The 22,245-nt window shown below is 39.5% G+C and overlaps 1 long non-coding RNA gene across 2 annotated transcripts in view; it reads left to right on the top strand.

Moving 5' to 3' along the window:
• LOC133638952 (uncharacterized) overlaps positions 1-19,293 on the top strand; it is a 94,710-nt gene extending 75,417 nt beyond the window's left edge. For both annotated transcript variants that reach the window (XR_009823708.1, XR_009823707.1), the window contains exons 5-6: positions 18,034-18,153; positions 18,241-19,293. This is a non-coding gene — a long non-coding RNA (uncharacterized LOC133638952). The remainder of the gene's footprint in view (positions 1-18,033; positions 18,154-18,240) is intronic.
• The last annotated feature ends 2,952 nt before the right edge of the window (positions 19,294-22,245 follow it).

Genomic DNA, 22,245 nt, shown 5'->3' with positions numbered 1-22,245 from the left:
TACACTTATTCAGCCTGTTGTTCACTATTCTTTATTTATTTTAAATTGCCTTTCAAATGTCTTTTCTTGGTGTTGGGTTTTATCAAATAAATATCCCCCAAAAATGCGATTTATACTCCAGTGCGACTTATATACGTTTTTTTCCTTCTTTATTATGCATTTTCGGCCGGTGCGACTTATACTCCGGAGCGACTTATACTCCGGAAAATACGGTACTAATAAAAATTTATTTTTTACAAACAGGAAGTTGCAGGAATGTACACATGATCCCCTGCTTACATCTCATTGTGCAACATGTGAATGTTTTAATGGGAACTAAATGCAATGTCTGAAAGGGGTACAAACTATTTCCAAAGCAGGACCTCCACCAAGACAAACAATACAAGTACACAGTTCATGAAAAACTATATTTTTTGTTATTGTCATTGTAAGTGGGCCTAAACACTTATATTAGAAAATCATCTCATGGAAATGACTGCTGTCATTTGATTGTAATAATAAGAGAATGTTGTCTGTCTATCTGTGTTGGCCCTGCGATGAGGTGGGGACTTGTCCAGGGTGTACCCCGCCTTCCGCCCGAATGCAGCTGAGATAGGCTCCAGCACCCCCCGCGACCCCAAAAGGGACAAGCGGTATAAAATGGATGGATGGATGGAGATTAAACTTGTTATTTAGTCAGGTTTGGGACGGGTGTGCTGCTGGTGTAGCCACAGTGTGCACGTCTGATGTTGCTCACATGGGCTCCACTGAATGCTCAGAGAGTTTTTGCGTTTGCTCACACACATGAAAAATTAGAGGGAACATTGCCTACGTCTATTGATACTTCCGTCTACCCACGAATCAAAGTCTTTAGACCAGGGGTCTTCAACGTCTTCCAGGCCTGGGGACCCTCAAAATAAGGCAGAGATAGAGCGGGGACCCACTACTTATGTATTTTGTTTGAAATAGTCAACCTGCGGTTTCTGAGGTGAGGGGTATACTCTTATCTACTGCTTGTGTTTTTTTTGTTACAAAACTATTCCATCCATCCATTTTCTACCGCTTATTCCCTTCAGGGTCGCGGGGGGTGCTGGAACCTATCTCAGCTACAATCGGGCGGAAGGCAGGGTACACCCTGGACAAGTCGCCACCTCATCGCAGGGCTTACAAAACTATTAATCTTTGCAATCCAAACGCTTAAAGTAGCTGCCAGCTGACAATGGGTTCTCGGCCAATCACGGATAACTTGACAGAGCCTCTGGGATTGGTACAGCAGCAATAGGGTAGAGACCAGTGACGTGCAGTCAGGGGAGGCAGGTGAGGCCCCGCCTCACCTGCCATCATGGAAAGAAAAAAAATGTAAAAAGAAAAAAAAATCATTAAATTGTTATATGTATCAGGTGATTATACTATAAAGTTATTTTCCACTTAACTTCACCAGTTTTAGATTATTTTAATTCAAAATCGCTGAATTTTCACATTTGCCGTTCAAATACTGAGAAAGAGACTTGCGGTGATCAGGAGCCAGTTGAGGCACGTCACTGAGTTGAGCCTCACCATGGATTGCACAATGACTCGGCTAACTGCTGGCCTGCTGTGCAGTGAGACCGTATTGCTATTTGAATTATATTATACATTTCCATAGTTTAGTTAGCTGACGTATATAATTGTCAACAACTGTATGTGTGTAACGTATTTCTTGTGCTGAGCAATCATAAAACTGCTGCAAAGACGCACTGGCTGAGGCTCGCAGTAATCCCGCCTCCTGGTGGTAGAGAATGCACCCCCGCCGTAGAATGCACCCCCTGACGGGAGTGTTATATCAACTAAAGCCCACACTTAAACTTTCCACGTGCAAGATTGAATCTATTTAAAAAAGTTATTTAATAAGAAGCCAAAAAGTGCAAAAACAATAATGTTCGTGTTGGAGGAGTTGTGAATGACTGCTGGGCCACAACATTAGGTACACCTGCAGACTGCAGCACGGATTTCATATTTCATTCATTCACAACTCCTCCAACACGAACATTATTGTTTTTGCACTTTTTGGCTTCTTATTAAATAACTTTTTTAAATAGATTCAATCTTGCACGTGGAACGTTTAAGTGTGGGCTTTAGTTGATATAACACTCCCGTCAGGGGGTCCATTCTACGGCGGGGGTGCATTATCCGGCACAACAGCAGCGCATGGACTTCATTTATAAGTAAAGGTAAGACCATAATAACGTTTTTTTTATTAAATATGCTTTTTTGTGTGCTACAGTTTGTATGTGTAAAGTTAAAGTTAAGTTAAAGTACCAATGATTGTCACACACACACTAGGTTTAATGAAATTTGTCCTCTGCATTTGACCCATCCCCTTGTTCACCCCCTGGGAGGTGAGGGGAGCAGTGGGCAGCAGCGGCGCTGCGCCCGGGAATAATTTTTGGTGATTTAACCCCCCAATTCCAACCCTTGATGCTGAGTGCCAAGCAGGGAAGAAAGCTGATATGAGCTTTTAAACACAACCCGTTAACTGCTGCCAATCAAATGGTGAATAAGATACTCTTTAGGGTTCATATGTTTGTAAATCTGACTGTGATGAAGTCAGTGCCTCACCAGTCATGAACCTCACTGCACGTCACTGGTAGAGACAGGGGAATAAATGTTCTTTGATGTTTCCATCTTACACACATGTTTATGTGTGCTATGGCTATGGGTTTTTTCCCCCCTGGCCTCAGTCTGGACCCCCTCTCCAGGGGCCCATGCAGGCTTAGACTGAATGTACCTGTTTCTCACCTTTTTTTAAGGGGCGTTGGAATTCGGCAGACCCGTCAGCGATCCTGTTCTGTCTCCCTGTAATGTTTGTCTGCTCTTGAATGGGATTGTGCCGAATATCTTAATTCCCCCTTGGGGATTATTAAAGTATTTCTGATTCTGAGTCTGATTCTGATAAACCGGTGCCCTGCTTGAAAGAGCTCCTGTGTGTACGACTGAAATACGTTTTCTGCCTCTATCTATCTGTTCACTACAATATGTTGGATCAATGTAAAGTGTATTTAAAGGGTCTAATGATGACAACATTGGTACTTATTTCATAGTTCTGGACCTACAAATGATTTTGACAGGTAAAATTCCAGTTTCAGCACATTTTGGAAGGTCCCTATTTAGCCCCAAAATGTGGGCCCACTGACATCACCTAAAGACTGGAGGCAATCTCATATTGCATAGTACGTGTTTTGGTAACATATTCATCCCCAAGTATGGTATTTTCACACAGAATTGGAAGGAATGGTGAAATATGTCTGCCAAATGCATTGTTGCAGGTTGTATTAATACAACTAAAGAATGCGTCAACCTGCATACATTTCTCAATGATGGGAATATGAGGGAAGTATGGACCTCTACAGTCAGATTGACTCGGAGACGGATATTGATGACTCTGACTTCAAAGAATTTGGGTTTTGGTCTGAGTTTTTACGCTGCAAGAAGTGGCCCAAATCAGATTTTTTTCCAGCTGACTGTTTACACTGCAAGTAAAATGTGATCTCTATCAGACCCCAGTGTAAACACGCACAGGCCCCAATGTGGCCCCAATGTAGCTTCGATGTCACTTGCACGTTCAGTTCAATTAAGTGAAAACGATGGAAGTTGACCTGATTCCATGAATGAACCAGGAAGTCGCTACTATTGCGTATCAAAATAAAAGTTGCCACACTTTTAAAAATGTTTTTAATGTGAAAATAAATCAAAGTAATACAATTTATGAATGGATATATATAGCGTAATATACTTGGGAGGTGTGTGAATGTGAGTGTGAATGTTGTCTGTCTATCTGTGTTGGCCCTGCGATGAGGTGGCGACTTGTCCAGGGTGTACCCCGCCTTCCGCCCGATTGTAGCTGAGATAGGCTCCAGCGCCCCCCGCGACCCTGAAGGGAATAAGCGGTAGAAAATGGATGGATACTTGGGAGGGTTCTAATCTTTTAATGGTTGTTCATCAGCGTGCATCTACGTTAGCTTTATTTGTTCAACTCACATGTAATTAAATACACCACAGCGTCAATTCCGGTCCTTCAACAATTGCTATTTCTTCGGAATCAAAATATATATTCATATATTAAGTCTGTCTATCTGTGTTGGCCTTGCAATCTTAGTTTTTCAGGACGTGTATTGGTCACAATAATTCAATAAATTAAGTAGGTTGAACAATGTGGACACTTTTGTTACTGGATCATTTTTAATCATCTGTAAGTAAAATGCAACTATTATTATTTGATACCTGATCTGGAAAGTATTCACAGCGCGTCACTTTTTCCACATTTTGTTATCTTCCAGCCTTATTCTAAAATGAAATAAATTAATTTTTCTCCTCTAAATTCTACAGCCAATACCCAATAATGACAATGTTAAAAGGTTTTTATTTTTTATTTTACAAATGTATTAAAAATAAAGAAATAAAAAAAAAATCACATGTACATAATTAATTACAGCCCTTTGCTCAATACTTTGTTTATGCACCTTTGGCAGCAATTACTGTCAAGACGTGGACCTTTTTGCAGCTTACTGCGAGGATTGTTTTCCCGAGACGCAAACGGACTTGACCGGTAAAAACATGATTTAATTATTCAAAGTCAATGAGGGAAAAACAAAAGGCGCACACAAGGCGGAGACACAAAGTTGGCACAGGGAACAAAACTAACACATGGGCAGAAACTATGGACATGAAACAAAACTTACTTGGCAGAGCATGAATCAATGGCATGAACAGCAAAATCAGAGTAATGTCGCCAGACCGACTAACTGGCCAAACAGGCTTAAATAATAGTCTCATGAATAGAGCCAGGTGCGTGAGTCACATGAGGACAGGTGAAACTAATCAATCGTCATGGTGACCAAACAAGGGAGCGAAAAAACAGGAACTATGGAGTCTTAAACAAACAGAACGTAACTAAACAAAACATGATCTAGACCACAGAACATGACAATTACAGCCACAAGTCTATTTGAATACGATGCCACAAGCTTTTGACCCGGCAGATTTGCTCACATTTTCAGTAGACCCATGATAAATTCATAAAAGAACCAAACTTCATGAATTTTTTTTTGTGACCAACAAGTATGTGCTCCAATCACTCTATCACAAAAAAATAAGAGTTGTAGAAATGATTGGAAACTCAAGACAGCCATGACATTATGTTCTTTACAAGTGTATGTAAACTTTTGACCACGACTGTACATCCAATACTTAGGCGGGGGTTTTGTTCAACATACAAAATTACCATGTGGTTGACTAGAGCTATGTTTTCCACACTTCATGCACTCCCCCCAAAAAATGATATTGTTGTATAAAAAAATAATAATTTTGTGACTAACAGCCTCTCTCCAATTATCGCCTGCTTCCAATTAACACCTCGACCTCTTTGCAGTTTAAGTAAACAAATGCCTGGGCTATAATTAGAGCAGTTGTCACCACCAAAAAGTGTCAGTTTGCCAGACTTTTATATGAAAAAAATCCCACTAATTTGTCACGAGAACAGGTTGTCTGCTTATATGCTGTAACAAGTGTGCATACGTACTGTACTTCTGCAGTAGTGTTAAGATGATGTGCAAAATACAATATGTATTTTAAAGTGCACGGTTTGTGTGGGCAAAAGAGCATGTTAACGAGCAGCTGACTCTTCCTCATTAAAAACTTACCGGGTGATGACCATAATGATAAGGTTAATACTGTATCGTATACATTTTGCAACATGCAGGCTGGCTGTGTAAAACTAGTGTGAAGTGACAACAAGCCCAGGAGGTGTAAGGAGACTATAGAGAAACTTTTGGTGCTACACAAATGCCAGGAAGTTTCCTTGAGTGCGCGTGAGGGAGGTAGAAGGTGATCGATCCGCGCGAGGAGATGTGGACTATGCGACTGTGCCCTAAGCCAGTTAGCTGAAAGGTCGAGGGGGTCACAGACACACACACACACACACACACACACACACACGCATTACCCACCCACTTCTGTTTTCCCACACTGCACCCAGCGCAGCTCAAACCAGCGGAATCCGGGAACATATCCTTCACAGATTTTTTGAAAATCACCTGTAAGCAAAATGCAACTATAATTATTTGATACCTGATCTGGAAAGTATTCACAGCGCGTCACTTTTTCCACATTTTGTTATCTTACAGCCTTATTCTAAAATGAAATAAATTAAAGTTTCTACTCAAAATTCTACAGCCAATACCCAATAATGACAATGTTAAAAGTTTTTATTTTTTATTTTTACAAATGTATTAAAAATAAAGAAATAAAAAAAATCACATTGTGAGGGGGGCGTGGCCTGCGGAGAAGCGGGGCGTGTCAGGACCGGCCTCGAGATTAACGGCAGGTGCGTAGATGACACAGCTGTGAGTGTTTTGTGATGTGCGGTCACAAACCAACCTCCCAGAGACAGTTCTGTTTAAAGTTCAAACGCCGCAGAGTTGTTTTATTCAGTCAGTTTTCTGAATAAAGGTTAACTTAAAGGCCTACTGAAATGAATTTTTTAAATTTAAACGGGGATAACAGATCTATTCTATGTGTCATACTTGATCATTTCGCGATATTGCCATATTTTTGCTGAAAGGATTTAGTATAGAACAACGACGATAAAGATTGCAACTTTTGGTATCTGATAAAAAAAAGGCTTGCCCCTACCGGAAGTAGCGTGACGTAGTCAGTTGAACATATACGCAAAGTTCCCTATTGTTTACAATGATGGCCGCATGAAGTGAGAGAGATTCGGACCGAGAAAGCGACAATTTCCCCATTAATTTGAGCGAGGATGAAAGATTTGTGGATGAGTAAAGTGCAAGTGAAGGACTAGTCGGGAGTTGAAGCTATTCAGATAGGGAAGATGCTGTGAGAGCCGGGGGTGACCTGATATTCAGCTGGGAATGACTACAACAGTAAATAAACACAAGACATATATATACTCTATTAGCCACAACACAACCAGGCTTATATTTAATATGCCACAAATTAATCCTGCATAAAAACACCTGCGTGTTTGTTACGCTAGCTCCTAGCTCCTCTGCTAGGTCCTAGCTCCTAGCTCCATAGAACACGCCAATACAATTCAAACACCTGATCAACACACACAATCACTCAGCCCAAAAGACCGTTCACCTAACCCAAGGTTCATAAAGCTTATATATTTTTAAAAAGTTACGTACGTGACGCGCACATACGGTCAAGCTATCAAATGTTTAGCAGCCAAGGCTGCATACTCACGGTACCTGATATTCAGCTGGGAATGACTACAACAGTAAATAAACACAAGACATATATATACTCTATTAGCCACAACACAACCAGGCTTATATTTAATATGCCACAAATTAATCCTGCATAAAAACACCTGCGTGTTTGTTATGCTAGCTCCTAGCTCCATAGAACACGCCAATACAATTCAAACACCTGATCAACACACACAATCACTCAGCCCAAAAGACCGTTCACCTAACCCAAGGTTCATAAGGCTTATATATTTTAAAAAAGTTACGTACATACGCAAAAAAAAGTTGCGCACATACGGTCAAGCGATCAAATGTTTAGAAGCCAAAGCTGCATACTCACAGTAGCACGTCTGCGTCTTTGTCATCCAAATCAAAGTAATCCTGGTAAGAGTCTGTGTTGTCCCAGTTCTCTACAGGCGTCTGTGTATCGAAGTCAAAAGTCCTCCTGGTTAGAGTCTCTGTTAACCGAGTTCTTCCATCTTGACTGCATCTTTCGGGAATGTAAACAAAGAAGCGCCGGCTGTGTACTGTTGTTGCTGACTACGTTCGAAAAATACGTCCATTTCGCACCGACAACTTTCTTCTTTGCTTGCTCAGCTTCCTTCTCCATAATGCAATGAACATGATTGCAACAGATTCACGAACACAGATGTCCAGAATACTGTGGAATTATGAAATGAAAACAGAGCTTTTTCGTATTGGCTTCAATGTGGAAGGCATACCCGTGTTCGCCGGGCTACGTCACGCGCATACGTCATCCTCAGAGGCGTTTCGAACCGGAAGTTTAGCGGCAAATTTAAAATGTCACTTTATAAGTTAACCCGGCCGTATTGGCATGTGTTATAATGTTAAGATTTCATCATTGATATATAAACTATCAGACTGCGTGGTCGGTAGTAGTGGGTTTCAGTAGGCCTTTAAAGTTCTCCCGATTGGGGCTTCCATTGAAACAAACAAATTGTCACTTTTTCCATGTCTTGATCATGTCTCCTAAATTGCCTGGAACATATAGCAGAGAAACCTCTGTTCAGTGCAAAGTTCAATAAATCACAGCATTCAATGAATCAAACATCTTACACATTTAGCAGACTAATTTACAAACTATATTTCAGTGGAACAACACACTTACCGCCCGATGGAAGCAGACCTTTCCCAGCAGGGAGCCAGCCACACAATGAGTCAAACACAGAGGTGCTATTTAACTCAAACACAGTGATTGCCAACCTGACACAGCTACCTTGGGGCAGGTGGCCACACATCAGCCTGATTGAGGATAAAATTAGGGATGTACTTGCTTTCAATGACCACACCTAAAGAATGGCGTAGTTTGACCCCCTGGTGCATGCTTTCACTGTGATGGCTGGCCCTCTGCTCAGTCTCACCTGTTCGGAGGTATTGTGATGCTCCACAGTTTGTCTGATCACCTGTCGCTCTGTTAAAGGCAGCAGTCGGGAAGGAGAAAAGAAGGCCGTTGATGGTGGTTGGAGATAAAGACGCACTGATAATGGAGAAAAAACATTTGTTGAAAAATAAATCGCTGTTCAGAACCATGAACAAAGCTGTCCTGTCCGTCCTTGGTGGTCTGAAGGACCCGGAGGAGCAAGACCTCCACACACATGTACATAATTAATTACAGCCTTTGCTCAATACTTTGTTGATGCACCTTTGGCAGCAATTACAGCCTCAAGTCTTTTTGAATACGATGCTACAAGCTTGGCACACCTATCTTTGGGCAGTTTCGCCCATTCCTCTTTGCAGCGCCTCTCAAGCGCCATTAGATTGGATGGGAAGCGTTGGTTTTCATCCAGAATGTCTCTGTACATTGCTGCATTCATCTTTTCCTCGATGCTGACAAGTCCCCTAGTTCCTGCTGCTGAAATCCACCCCCATAGCATGATGCTGCCACCACCATGTTTCACTGTAGGGATGGTATTGACCTGGTGAGGAGCCAAAACATGATGACCGGCATTCACGCCAAAGAGTTCATTCAATCTTTGTCTCATTGTTTTTTTACCTGTTGTCCCTATTATTGTGACCTTAGGTTTGCGGGGCGTCCACAGCTGATTCCAATCAACCTGTCCCATTTATTCCCTTCCTTCAGCTGTGGCAGGAAGGCGCTGGCTATTGTTTAAGGTTGGAAGAAGCCTGTTTTCATGTCCCTGACTTGTAGGGCTCCTATCCCGTCCTGCGCCTGCTTTCCTGCTCGTTTGGTACTTGTTATTAAAGGCCTACTGAAATGAATTTTTTTTATTTAAAAGGTGATAGCAGATCCATTCTATGTGTCATACTTGATCATTTCGCGATATTGCCATATTTTTGCTGAAAGGATTTAGTAGAGAACATCGATGATAAAGTTTGCAACTTTTGGTCGCTGATAAAAAAAAGCCTTGCCTGTACCGGAAGTAGCGTGACGACACCGGAGGAATGGCTCCTCACATTTCCCCATTGTTTACACCAGCAGCGAGAGCGATTCGGACCGAGAAAGCGACGATTACCCCATTAATTTGAGCGAGGATGAAAGATTCGTTGATGAGGAACGTGAGAGTGAAGGACTAGAGTGCAGTGCAGGATGTATCTTTTTTCGCTCTGACCGTAACTTAGGTACAAGGGTTCATTGGATTCCACACTTTCTCCTCTTTCTATTGTGGATCACGGATTTGTATTTTAAACCACCTCGGATACTATATCCTCTTGAAAATGAGAGTCGAGAACGCAAAATGGACATTCACAGTGACTTTTATCTCCACGACAATACATCGGCGAAGCTCTTTAGCTACGGAGCTAACGTGATAGCATCGGGCTTAAATGCAGATAGAAACAAAATAAATAAACCCCTGACTGGAAGGATAGACAGAAAATCAACAATACTATTAAACCATGGACATGTAACTACACGGTTAATGCTTTCCAGGCTGGCGAAGCTTAACAATGCTGTTGCTAACAACGCCATTGAAGCTAACTTAGCAACGGGACCTCACAGAGCTATGCTAAAAACATTAGATATCCACCTACGCCAGCCCTCATCTGCTCATCAACACCCGTGCTCACCTGCGTTCCAGCGATCGACGGAGCGACGATCATAGATGCGGTCGGTGGCCCGGAGACGGAGGAAGTCAAGGTGAGGTCGGCGGCTAGCGCGTCTGCTATCCATCTCAAAGTCCTCCTGGTTATGTTGCTGTAGTCCGCCGCTAATACATCGATCCCACCTACAGCTTTCTTCTTTGCAGTCTTCATTGTTCATTAAACAAATTGCAAAAGATTCACCAACACAGATGTCCAGAATACTGTGGAATAATGAGATGAAAACAGAGCTTTTTGTATTGGATTCAATGGTGTACCAATACTTCCGGTTCAACGATTGACGTCACGCGCATACGTCATCATACATAGACGTTTTCAACCGGAAGTTTCCCGGGAAATTTAAAATTGCACTTTATAAGTTAACCCGGCCGTATTGGCATGTGTTGCAATGTTAAGATTTCATCATTGATATATAAACTATCAGACTGCGTGGTCGGTAGTAGTGGGTTTCAGTAGGCCTTTAACGGCACTGTAGTTTTCTGTTATTGAGATAATTAATAGTGGGGACATTAAAGGAACCTGTCGCACTTACCGTACTTGTTTTAGGCACATTTTTGGATCCACCATCGTAATTCTGACATTGAGGCTGTAATTGTTGCCAAGGGTGCATCAACAAAGTATTGAGCAAAGCCTGTGAATACATACAGTGATTTTATTATTTTTAATATATTCACAATTTTTTGTTTGACTTTTCACATTGTCATTACAAGGTATTGTCTGTAGAATTTTGAGGACAAAATTGAATGTATTTCATTTTAGTATAACAAAATGTGGCAAAAGGGAAGCGCTGTGAATACTTTCCGGACGCACTTTATATTGACAAATGTGCTGTTTTAGACCGCAATATCGTGTGTTTGTGTAGTTTTGTGCTATTGTGTGTTTACATGTTGTGTAGGTGCTAGTAGCTTATAGCCTGCCATGTTTACCGTTTGTAAATGAAAGGCCAGCTGCATGTGCTTATTGGAGAACATTTGAAATGTTAACCCGCTGACTGCTTGTATCAAAGTTTATACCGGAAATGTTATATACCGTATTTTTCGGACTATAAGGCGCACTTAAAATCATTTAATTTTCTCAAATATCGACAGTGCGCCTTACAACTCTAATGTACGGCATCACTTTGGTTGTGCTTACTGACCTTTGAAGCAATTTTATTTGGTACATGGTGTAATGATAAGTGTGACCAGTAGATGGCAGTCATACATAAGAAATAAGTGTAGACTGCAATATGATGGCAGTAAACAACACCAAAACTTTAAATGTTCCATTGAGAATATAGAACATTACACACGGCGCTCAAAAATCTGTCAAAATGTTTTAGTACGACTTCGGTAAGCTATGAAGCCGCCGCACTAAACATACGAGTATTATCATGGTGTGTGTATAAGGACCGCAAAATGGCACCCATTAGCAGATGTATATTACCTGGCGTTTTGTTTCGCAATATTATGCAAAACCAACTTTTCTTACCTTCTGGTACCTGCTGATATGTATTTGGGATCTGCATAAGTCCTGAAAATGTGCGATGGGCGTCCGCAATTGCAGTCCATGCCGACGGCGTAGTCATAACCTTCTTCTTTTTCTTCATCTTCTTGTTATGTGACATTCATCTTCCGCTGTTGCCATTTCTAATATAAAGTAGCATAACGTTCTTACTTATATCTGTCAGTAAACTCGCCATGAAAGCGCTAAAACATACCGGTGTAGTGAGTTTACATTATTCACCCAAGGAACTTTAGTTATTAGAGGGTTCTGGTCGGACGTTTTTTTCTCGGGACACATTTCCGATGTTATATTAATGAGCCACGGATGAGGAGATGCTGCTCCGTTGTTGATTTAAGTAAAGTCTGAATGTCATTAAAACTAGAGATAATATAAATCAGGGGTCACCAACGCGGTGCCCGCGGGCACCAGGTCGCCCGTAAGGACCAGATGAGTCGCCCGCGGGCCTGTTGTAAAAAAAAAAATTAAAAAAAAATTTTTTTTTTTTTTTTTTTTTTTTTTTTTTAAATTAAATCTACATAGAAAAAACACAAGATACACTTTCAATCAGTGCATCAACCCAAACAACCTCCCCCATGCACAGTCATCCACACCCACTCACACAAAAGGGGTTATTTCTTTCTGCTACCAATATTCTGGTTCCCACAACATTGACAACACATCTGCAAGGGACACAGTCCCTGAAGCACACATGATTGTATAGGCTGCTGGTCCACTAACATTTTCATTAATTACTATTTTTTATGTAGTTATTTCTATATTGTTTTACTTTTTTTTTTTTTCCAAGAAAATGTTTTTTATTTATTTATTTAATTTAATTTTTTTAAAAAGGGCCTTATCTTCAACAGACCAGGTTGTCAATGAAATTAGATTTGTTTAAAGGGTTTTTTAAACCAGGCCCAGTCCAGATAATGTCCAAGTCGGACTCAGCAACACACACCTTCATTCATGTACACAGAAAAAAATTAGGGAACACAACGGATTGCATATAATTTATAAACAAAATTACATTTTCAAAATAAGCATTTATGTACAGTCCAGATTATGTCCAGGTCACTCAAATTAGGGAACAAAACAACAGATATCATATAATCTATAAACATAATTATACTTTCAAAATAAGCCTTTGAGGACTTTTCAACCATGTAACTTTCTAAAATTAGAAAATACTGAATAAATGTTTTAAAAAAAAGTAATACTAAGTGAATATCTGTTTTTGGCCTTAAAAATAAACATTTTACCGAGTACTATAATTAAATTGACTAAATCATGATTGTCAATGAACTCTCCTAAAATAACAGAAACCACATTAAGCTTCATAAACACACCAATCCTTAAACACATTTTTTCAACTTCCACCCAAAACAAAGACACAATATGACAATACCAAAACAAATGCAGGGTGGATTCAGGCTCCTGACAACAAAATCGGCAATCATCTGACTCTGTCATATTCCATAATTTTAACATTTTCCCTGTGGGTAAGAAGTTATAAATAATTTTAATTTGAAAATAACAATTTTGCACATCAATACTGGTTTTATAGATTAGTTTGAATATGGCATCCCATGGCAACGGGCAGTCAAAAAAGTCCTCCCATTTTCCATTTGTGTTGTATGAGGCAGCCTTCAAAGATTTCTTTATTAAATAAAAAGGATATATTTTTCTATTTATTTTAGTTCCTTTTTGCCAACTAGAATTTCTTATTAGAGGTTTACAAACTAATAATTTAGTAGTTCCATAATTAATTATTTGTTTCCATCTTTTCCCAATTACTCCAGTTAGTTGATAAAATGAAAAGCTTGAGCAAGCATCACCATACATAGCTCTAAATTCATCATACTTCATAATTTTACCATTCTCATTGATTATATCATTGACAAAAAGTATTCCTCTTTCAAACATATTTTTCCAAAAGAAAGGCTTTCCATCTATTACAATATTAGAGTTCATCCATATTAACTGCTGCAAAATATTGTCTCTTTTTTCTGGCACATAAAATTGAAAACACCACTATGAGTGGATTGTTTCCTTTATGAACGCCGCCATGTTACCCAGCAGACTCTCTGGGAGGGGATCACTTGTAAAAAAGGATACAATTTCTTTTGATACAGTACATGTTTTTTGTCCAACAGGACATTTGTGTACCACTCAATGTTTAAATACATCTTTGGAACAATTGATGCTTTTAAAGACAGACACATAGCTTCAAGGTTGAGAAGTTTCAGGCCCCCATATTCATACTCTTTGTACAAAACCTTTCTTTTAATCTTTTCTGGTTTGCCGTTCCAGACAAAATCGAAGACCCTCCGCTCATAAATCTTAAAAAAGTTTTGTGATGGAGCTGGTAATTACAAAAACTAATAAATAAATTGAGGAATAATTAACAAGTTGGCAATAGACATTTTACCATACAAGGTTAGGGATTTCCTTTTCCATAATTGCATAATTTTGTCCAGCTTTCTTAGTCGATTATCATAATTTACTGAGCCTAGATCTTCCAGATTTTCTGGGACAACAACACCAAGTATGTTAACTGGTCCATCTGTCCACAAAACAGGCACTTTGCATTCCATTCGAAAGGACGTTCCCTTTAGATTTCCGATCCTTAACATTTTACATTTATCATAATTAAGCTTAAGGCCAGATTGCTTTGAAAATATGTCCAAAAGATTAAGAAGGTTCCGCAAACAATGAGGAAAAATCTTATCTTTGTGAATCAGCCTTTTCTGACATGAACTTCATCAAGAACAAACACAGAACACGCCTCACTGATGCACATCTGCAAGACTCACTCAGAGTTGCAGTGTCAAGTTACACACCAGAGTACAACACACTAGTTAACAGCATGCAATGCCAGGCTTCCCACTAACTGACAAAGAAACAGATAACCGATTTGGTGTCCAGTTCAAAGTGTGACATGATTTAAAAATTTGAGAGTTTACTTTTGTATTTTACATGAGTTATTATTTGTACAAACATGGTGCAAAGTAATTCATGATTTGTTAAAAAATGTTAGTGGCTATCTAGTTAAAATGGGATATTGTGATTTCACAAGACTGTCTTAGAAGTGATCATTTGAAAACGTTCAATTTGAAAAATGTGCACTTAGAGAAAATATAAAAATAAAGTGTTGCATATTGCTATTTATCTGTTTCTATATATATTTATTGTGAGAAATCATTAAGATGATCAGTGTTTCCACAAAGATAAATATCATTAATTATTAATAATAACAGAGTTAAAGGTAAATTGAGCAAATTGGCTACTTCTGGCAATTTATTTAAGTGTGTATCTAACTGGTAGCCCTTCGCATTAATCAGTACCCAAGAAGTAGCCCTTGGTTTCAAAAAGGTTGGTGACCCCTGATATAAATACATTTAATAAAGTCAAAATACAAATAAGGCAACAAGAGAAGTATCCTACACTTCTCTTTTGTAAAGTAAATCTGAACAGCCGATATGGGCATCTACATCAACTATATGATTTGCCTGAGAAGCTGGGCAGCACATTAAAAAAATAAAAAAAAATAAAAAAAACTAAAAAATAAAAAAAAACTAGAGATGTCCGATAATATCGGCAGGCCGATAAATGCTTTAAAATGTAATATCGGAAATTATTGGTATCGTTTTTTTTATTATCGGTATCGTTTTTTTATTTATTTTTTTTATTACCGGTAAATCAACATAAAAAACACAAGATACACTTACAATTAATGCACCAACCCAAACAATCTCCCTCCCCCATTCACACTCACTCACACAAAAGGGTTGTTTCTTTCTGTTATTAATATTCTGGTTCCTACATTATATATCAATATATATCAATACAGTCTGCAAGGGATACAGTCCGTAAGCACACATGATTGTGCGTGCTGCTGGTCCACTAATAGTACTAACCTTTAACAGTTAATTTTACTCATTTTCATTAATTACTAGTTTCTATGTAACTTAGTGACATGATACATTGCACATTAATCAACATATAAAATATAAATGTGACAGATTGTAGCCAAAGGCTGATTTCCATCTGCATTTCATTGCAAAGAAACAAGCCTAGGGCTCCCACTAATTCAGCGTTATAGTGTGTTGTGTTTTTCATGCACTTATTTTTGCTGTATTTATCTGGCACAAGTGGAAAGCCGGTCCCTGAAAAAAATTCCTACATTAAACCAGTCCGTGGTGCAAAAAAGGTTGGGGACCACTGATGTAGACCACAAGGAAGTGTTTTAAATTTAGAAAAAAAAAATCATATTATTACCCCTTTAAAGGCCTACTGAAATGAATTTGTTTTATTTAAACGGGGATAGCAGATCCATTCTATGTGTCATACTTGATCATTTCGCGATATTGACATATTTTTGCTGAAAGGATTTAGTACAGGACATCGACGATAAAGTTTGCAACTTTTGGTCGCTGATAAAAAAAGCCTTGCCTGTACCGGAAGTAGCGTGACATCACAGGTTGAAGGGCTCCCATTGTTTACACCAGCAGCGAGAGCGATTCGGACCGAGAAAGCGACGATTACCCCATTAATTTGAGCCAGGATGAAAGATTTGTGGATGAGGTACGTGAGAGTGAAGGACTAGAGTGCACTGCGGGACGCATCTTTTTTCGCTCTGACCGTAACTTAGGTATTGGATTCCACACTTTCTCCTTTTTCTATTGTGGATCACGGATTTGTATTTTAAACCACCTCGGATACTATATCCTCTTGAAAATGAGAGTCGAGAACGCGAAATGGACATTCACAGTGACTTTTATCTCCACGACAGTACATCGGCGAAGCACTTTAGCTACAGAGCTAACATGATAGCATCGGGCTTGACTGCAGATAGAAACAAAAGAAATAAACCCCTGACTGGAAGGATAGACAGAAAATCAACAATACTATTAAACCATGGACATGTAACTACACGGTTAATGCTTTCCAGCCTGGCGAAGCTTAACAATGCTGTTGCTAACGACGCCATTGAAACTAACTTAGCAATGGGACCTCACAGAGCTATGCTAAAAACATTAGCTATCCACCTACGCCAGCCAGCCCTCATCTACTCATCAACACCCGTGCTCACCTGCGTTCCAAAGATCGACGGAGCGACGAAGGACTTCACCCGATCATCGATGCGGTCGGCGGCTAGCGTCGGATAGCGCGTCTGCTATCCAACTCAAAGTCCTCCTGGTTGTGTTGCTGCAGCCAGCCGCTAATACACCGATCCCACCTGAAGCTTTCTTCTTTGCAGTCTCCATTGTTCATTAAACAAATTGCAAAAGATTCACTAACACAGATGTTCAGAATACTGTGGAATTTTGCGATGAAAACCGAGCTTTTTGTATTGGATTCAATGGTGTCCGAATACTTCCGCTTCAACCATTGACGTCACGCGCATACGTCATCATACATAGACGTTTTCAACCGGAAGTTTCGCGGGAAATTTAAAATTGCACTTTATAAGTTAACCAGGCCGTATTGGCATGTGTTGCAATGTTAAGATTTCATCATTGATATATAAACTATCAGACTGCGTGGTCGGTAGTAGTGGGTTTCAGTAGGCCTTTAATGCGCCCTATAATCCGGCGCGCCTTTTGTATGAAAAAAGACCTGTATAGACCCGCTCATCGGCAGTGCGCCTTTTAATCCGGTGCGCCCTATGGTCCGTACAATACGGTATAAGCCGATATCATGTGAAACTTGTTTTTTCTGATATCGGACATAATATAATATTATCAGATCTTGGCACCGCTATTTGCACATTTAAGTATACATGTTCCGGGTACTCCGGCTTCCTTCCACCTCCACAGACATGCACCTGGGGATAGGCTGATTGGCAACACTAAATTGGCCCCAGTGTGTGAATGTTGTCTGTCTGTCTGTGTTGGCCCTGCGATGTGGTGGCGAATTGTCCAGGGTGTACACCGCCTTCCGCCCGAATGCAGCTGAGATAGGCTCCAGCACCGCCCGTGACCCCGAAAGGGACAAGCGGTCGAAAATGGATGGATGGATGTTAATTGTGGTAATTGTTGCCCTATTTTGTCCCCTTTCTGTCTATAGTCATCTGGCCAAAATGAAGCTTCGAAACACTGCTACACCTTTTAGTATCTTTTCAAACATCACACCTACACACGGTGTGTTGATATCAGGCCTTATGAGAGAGTGGACGACCACTTCTTTCACACACCACTCTTTCCATGTCCTCATCCCTCCACCCCTTTCCTGCCAGCCTGAGAAGCAGAGGCACAGCTTGAGGCGCTGACCTCGCTCCGAGACCCCCGAGGGGGACGCTGCCCATTACTTCGCTTCCGGCCGTCTCGCAGTTATCCCACCATAGCATCGTCAATTGGTAAATGGACAAATACATCACAGCCTTTACTGACTAATCGGTGTATCAATGTAACACACAGGAAGTAATGATACATGTTTTCATCAGTGACATCATGGCCACTTCCGCTGGATGACAACATGACTGCAGGGTGACGCCATGAACCGACAAGGGAGGAGAACACGGAGGAAGTTCACAAGGCAGTTCAAGAGGTAGATAAAAAACACGTCATCAGGGTTAGTAAGACATCCGAAAAGTCGGTGGTTATTATTAGCATAGCGAGCGCAGGAGGCGGTCATGTGACGGTTCTTGTCCAGAAAAAGCTGACCGACGAAGGAAGTTTTGGTTTCGGTGCGGTGTGTTCAATGCATGCAGTAATTACAAGTGCTATTCCTGGCCCCCGTACGCGGCATACAGTAAATATATCACTGCACTGAAGCGTGTTTTCGCAGGAATTTCGTTGGATTTTCTACAAAAATGCACTTTAATTAGGAGAGTACTGGAGCTGTTTTCACTCATGTAAGTTATGCAAATACTAGGTCCTGCAAACCGCGCTGACATGATGTATTTGTGCCGAAAGGGAGCGTTTCGCAGCATAGAATATTTATTGTGTTTGTCCGGTGATACTGGTAAAACAGTACAAAATCAAACCTGGTTAAAGTTAAAAGTTAAAGTACCAATGATAGTCACACACACACTAGGTGTGACGAAATTATTCTCTGCATTTGACCCATCACCCTTGATCACCCCCTGGGAGGTGAGGGGAGCAGTGGGCAGCAGCGGTGGCCACGCCCAGGAATCATTTTTGGTGATTTAACCCCCAATTTCAACCCTTGATGCTGAGTGCCAAGCAGGGAGGTAATGGCTCCCATTTTTATAGTCTTTGGTATGACTCGGCCGGGGTTTGAACTCACAACCTACCGATCTCAGGGCGGACACTCTAACCACTAGGCCACTGAGTGGTTACGGGTGTGGTGAAGCAGTCCTTCTTGAGAATATTGTTAACATTGTCAGAAGTGGAAAAACAACACATTTTCATGGTTGCCTAAATTGATTTCATCACAAAATATAGTAAAAATTTTGCATTTTAGCAAAGCACGGGGTGTTACCATTGTTGGTCAGGACCCCAGGATGCAGAGACACCAGGCGCAGGTTCAAAAAAAAAAAAAAAAAAAAAAAAAAAAGGCATTTTTATTTGGGAAAATGCGGGTGGTACACAAATAAACAAAGATGCGCAGCTGGGAAGTGCAAAAAGAGCAAACATGCACTGCAAAAAGACAGTGTTCAAAAACAAGAAAAAAAAAGAAAAAATGTGGGGTATTTTATTTGAACTAAGCAAATTTATCTGCCAATAGAACAAGAAAATGTGGCTTGTCAAGACTTTCCAAAACAAGTAAAATTAGCTAACCTCAATGAACCCAAAAATACCTTAAAATAAGTATATTCTCACTAATAACAAGTGCACTTTCTTGGTAGAAAAAAAAAGACACCTTTTTGCTCAATATGTTGAAAAATATTCTTAAATGAAGTAAATGCTAGTGCCATTATCTTGACATAATGATATGCGCTCGGCATTACATTTCTTGAAACCAGCAAACTTATACTAAAAACTAATTTATTGTTCTTAATGGAAAGGCAACAAGGCAACATCTTGTTACTCTCTGGGTTTCCTAGCCGCTCAGGCAAATCATATGGTCTAAAAATGCTTTTTTCCATCGATAACATGACATCATCGCGCCAAGTGCGTGCTCTTTCAGTCAATTAGTGCGCATATATACAGCCCGGCCCCCGGCCAAAATGTGTTTAAGTGTAATTTTGAATAATTTATCTGAATGTGCATGAACTATTTCTGTTCAAAATTGTTAGAAATGTCAAATGTTAAATGTTTACTGTACTGTGCAAACTGTACTACTATATGAGTACCGGTACCTATTTTCTATTGTTTCATTGAAAATAAAACAGCAAAGTCCATTTGGCTGTCATCTGTTTTCATATGAGACACACTTGTGTCAAAGTGATGATTTTTTTTTTCATGCTTGAAATAAGAAATTATTACTTTGAAAAAGTAGTTTTATACTTGTGAGTGTTGATGACACAGCTTTGCAACAGTTGATGTTCTAGTTTCAAGCATGTTTTACTCAATACAGGTCATAACATCTCAGCTACAAGCTGTAATATCTTACTGAGATCATTTAGGACCAAAACCCTTAAAACAAGTAAAACACTCTAACATAAAATCTGCTTAGTGAGAAGAATGATCTTATCAGACAGAAAATAAGCAAATATCACCCTTATTTGAGATATTTCATCTTACTTAGATTTCAGTTTTTGCAGTGTGCAAAGCAAAAAATCCAGCCCTCATCCAAAGGCATAAGAAGCATCCTGATTGGCAACCAGAGACTGGTGTGTCCTGATTGCCAAACAGGGACAGGTGTGGGAGCCAGTGCTCAGACCAGAGGAATGGAGGCAAACGGGAAGTGGAAGGAAAGATAAGAGCGCTGGACAGGAAATGACATGACAGTGCTTCAGAGTCAGGACTCAGCATTCCTGGTAATTGGTCATGCAGGGAGTGCTCATATTTCCAGAATATAGTCCGTCTTGAACATTATATTATAAGATAATCATATTACATAATCAAAAAAAATTTTTTTAAATAAATTGTAATAAATATTTGAATATAAAAGTTTGGGAATACAGTCCATTACATGTGTTGTTATTGTAATTTTAAAAAGTACATTTGCTATAATAATAATCATGTAAAATAATTTAGTTAGTTCCAGGCTGTCTCCATCATAAAACCTTTAATAACTGTGCTGACATTCTTCAAATGTAAAGCTGAGTGTCATACAAGTAGGAAGAGAAGTTAACCACTGTTAAATACAAAAACTAATCAAACACAATAAAGTAAAATTACTCCGCCTTTGATGACGTATTTCCGTCTAGTGGTGTTTTATAGGTATTGCTATAATCAATACCTGCTGTGTCTGCCTGAATATATAAAAAGACAAAAAAATAATTATATATATATATATATATATATATATATATATATGTGTGTGTGTGTGTATGTATATATATTATTGGAGTTAATCCTTTAAACACTGGTGGTCAAATTAGTTTTTATTGAGGGCCGTGTGTACCAGTGAATATACATGACTATAAACATTTAATAGCCTCGTAAGTCAAGGTAACTAGCAGGTATTTAAGTAGGTATTCATTTTTGATAACCCCCGCAAAAATTCTCTGAATATCTTGTTGCATGATCAAATATTTCTGTTTCGTAGCTGTGTAATTGCATGCAGTACATTTTTTCTTTCAAAATTCTAAGAAGAATTACATTTGGGCAGGAAGTGTTTCATTGACGCATAATATTTCCAGCCTTTGGTGGGCCGCATAAAATGAAGTGACCTTGAGTTTGACACGTGTGCTTTAGACCAGGGGTGTCAAACTCATTTTAGATCGGGGGCCACGAGGAGAAAAATCTACTGCCAAGTGGGCCGGACTGGTAAAATCAAGGCACGGTAACTTAAAAATAAAGACAACTTCAGATTGTTTTCTTTGTTTAAAAATAGAACAAGCACATTCTGAAAATGTACAAATCATAATGTTATTGGGGTTTTTTTACACTTACATGTTGCGGTTAATAGTATTCTATTTTTATTTGTTGTTATTTATATTTTCTGAATAAATCATGTGATAATGTTCGTCAGTCAACTCATTGGTATTAATTTTCAATCTATCAAGATAAAAAAATAATATCAAAATCAAATTACAGCATGTTATTTATGTAGTTTGCTCATTTTCCTCGACTCAACATCATATGGGTTTTTTTTTTTTACAAAGATACAAATACTTGCTATTGCGACATCTAGTGGACACCTTTAGAACAGCAGCTTTAATTCAAAAATCTCGGCTCATTTTTATATTTAGCAAACTCATCCCGGGGGCCGGATAAAACCTGTTTGCGGACCTGAACAGACCCACGGGCCGTATGTTTGACACCCCTGCTTTAGACGCTCACTGAGAGATTTGCTTTAATTGCACGCTATAAACGACTACAACTCTAAAGTAAAGTCTGTCTTTTGAGGCATTTTCTTTCCCGAAAATTATGAT

Source organism: Entelurus aequoreus, linkage group LG21 (genome assembly GCF_033978785.1).
Source record: "Entelurus aequoreus isolate RoL-2023_Sb linkage group LG21, RoL_Eaeq_v1.1, whole genome shotgun sequence".
Lineage (NCBI taxonomy): Eukaryota > Metazoa > Chordata > Actinopteri > Syngnathiformes > Syngnathidae > Entelurus > Entelurus aequoreus.
The sequence above is the reverse complement of the archived record's forward strand: the minus strand, read 5'-3'. Positions and strand labels throughout refer to the sequence as shown.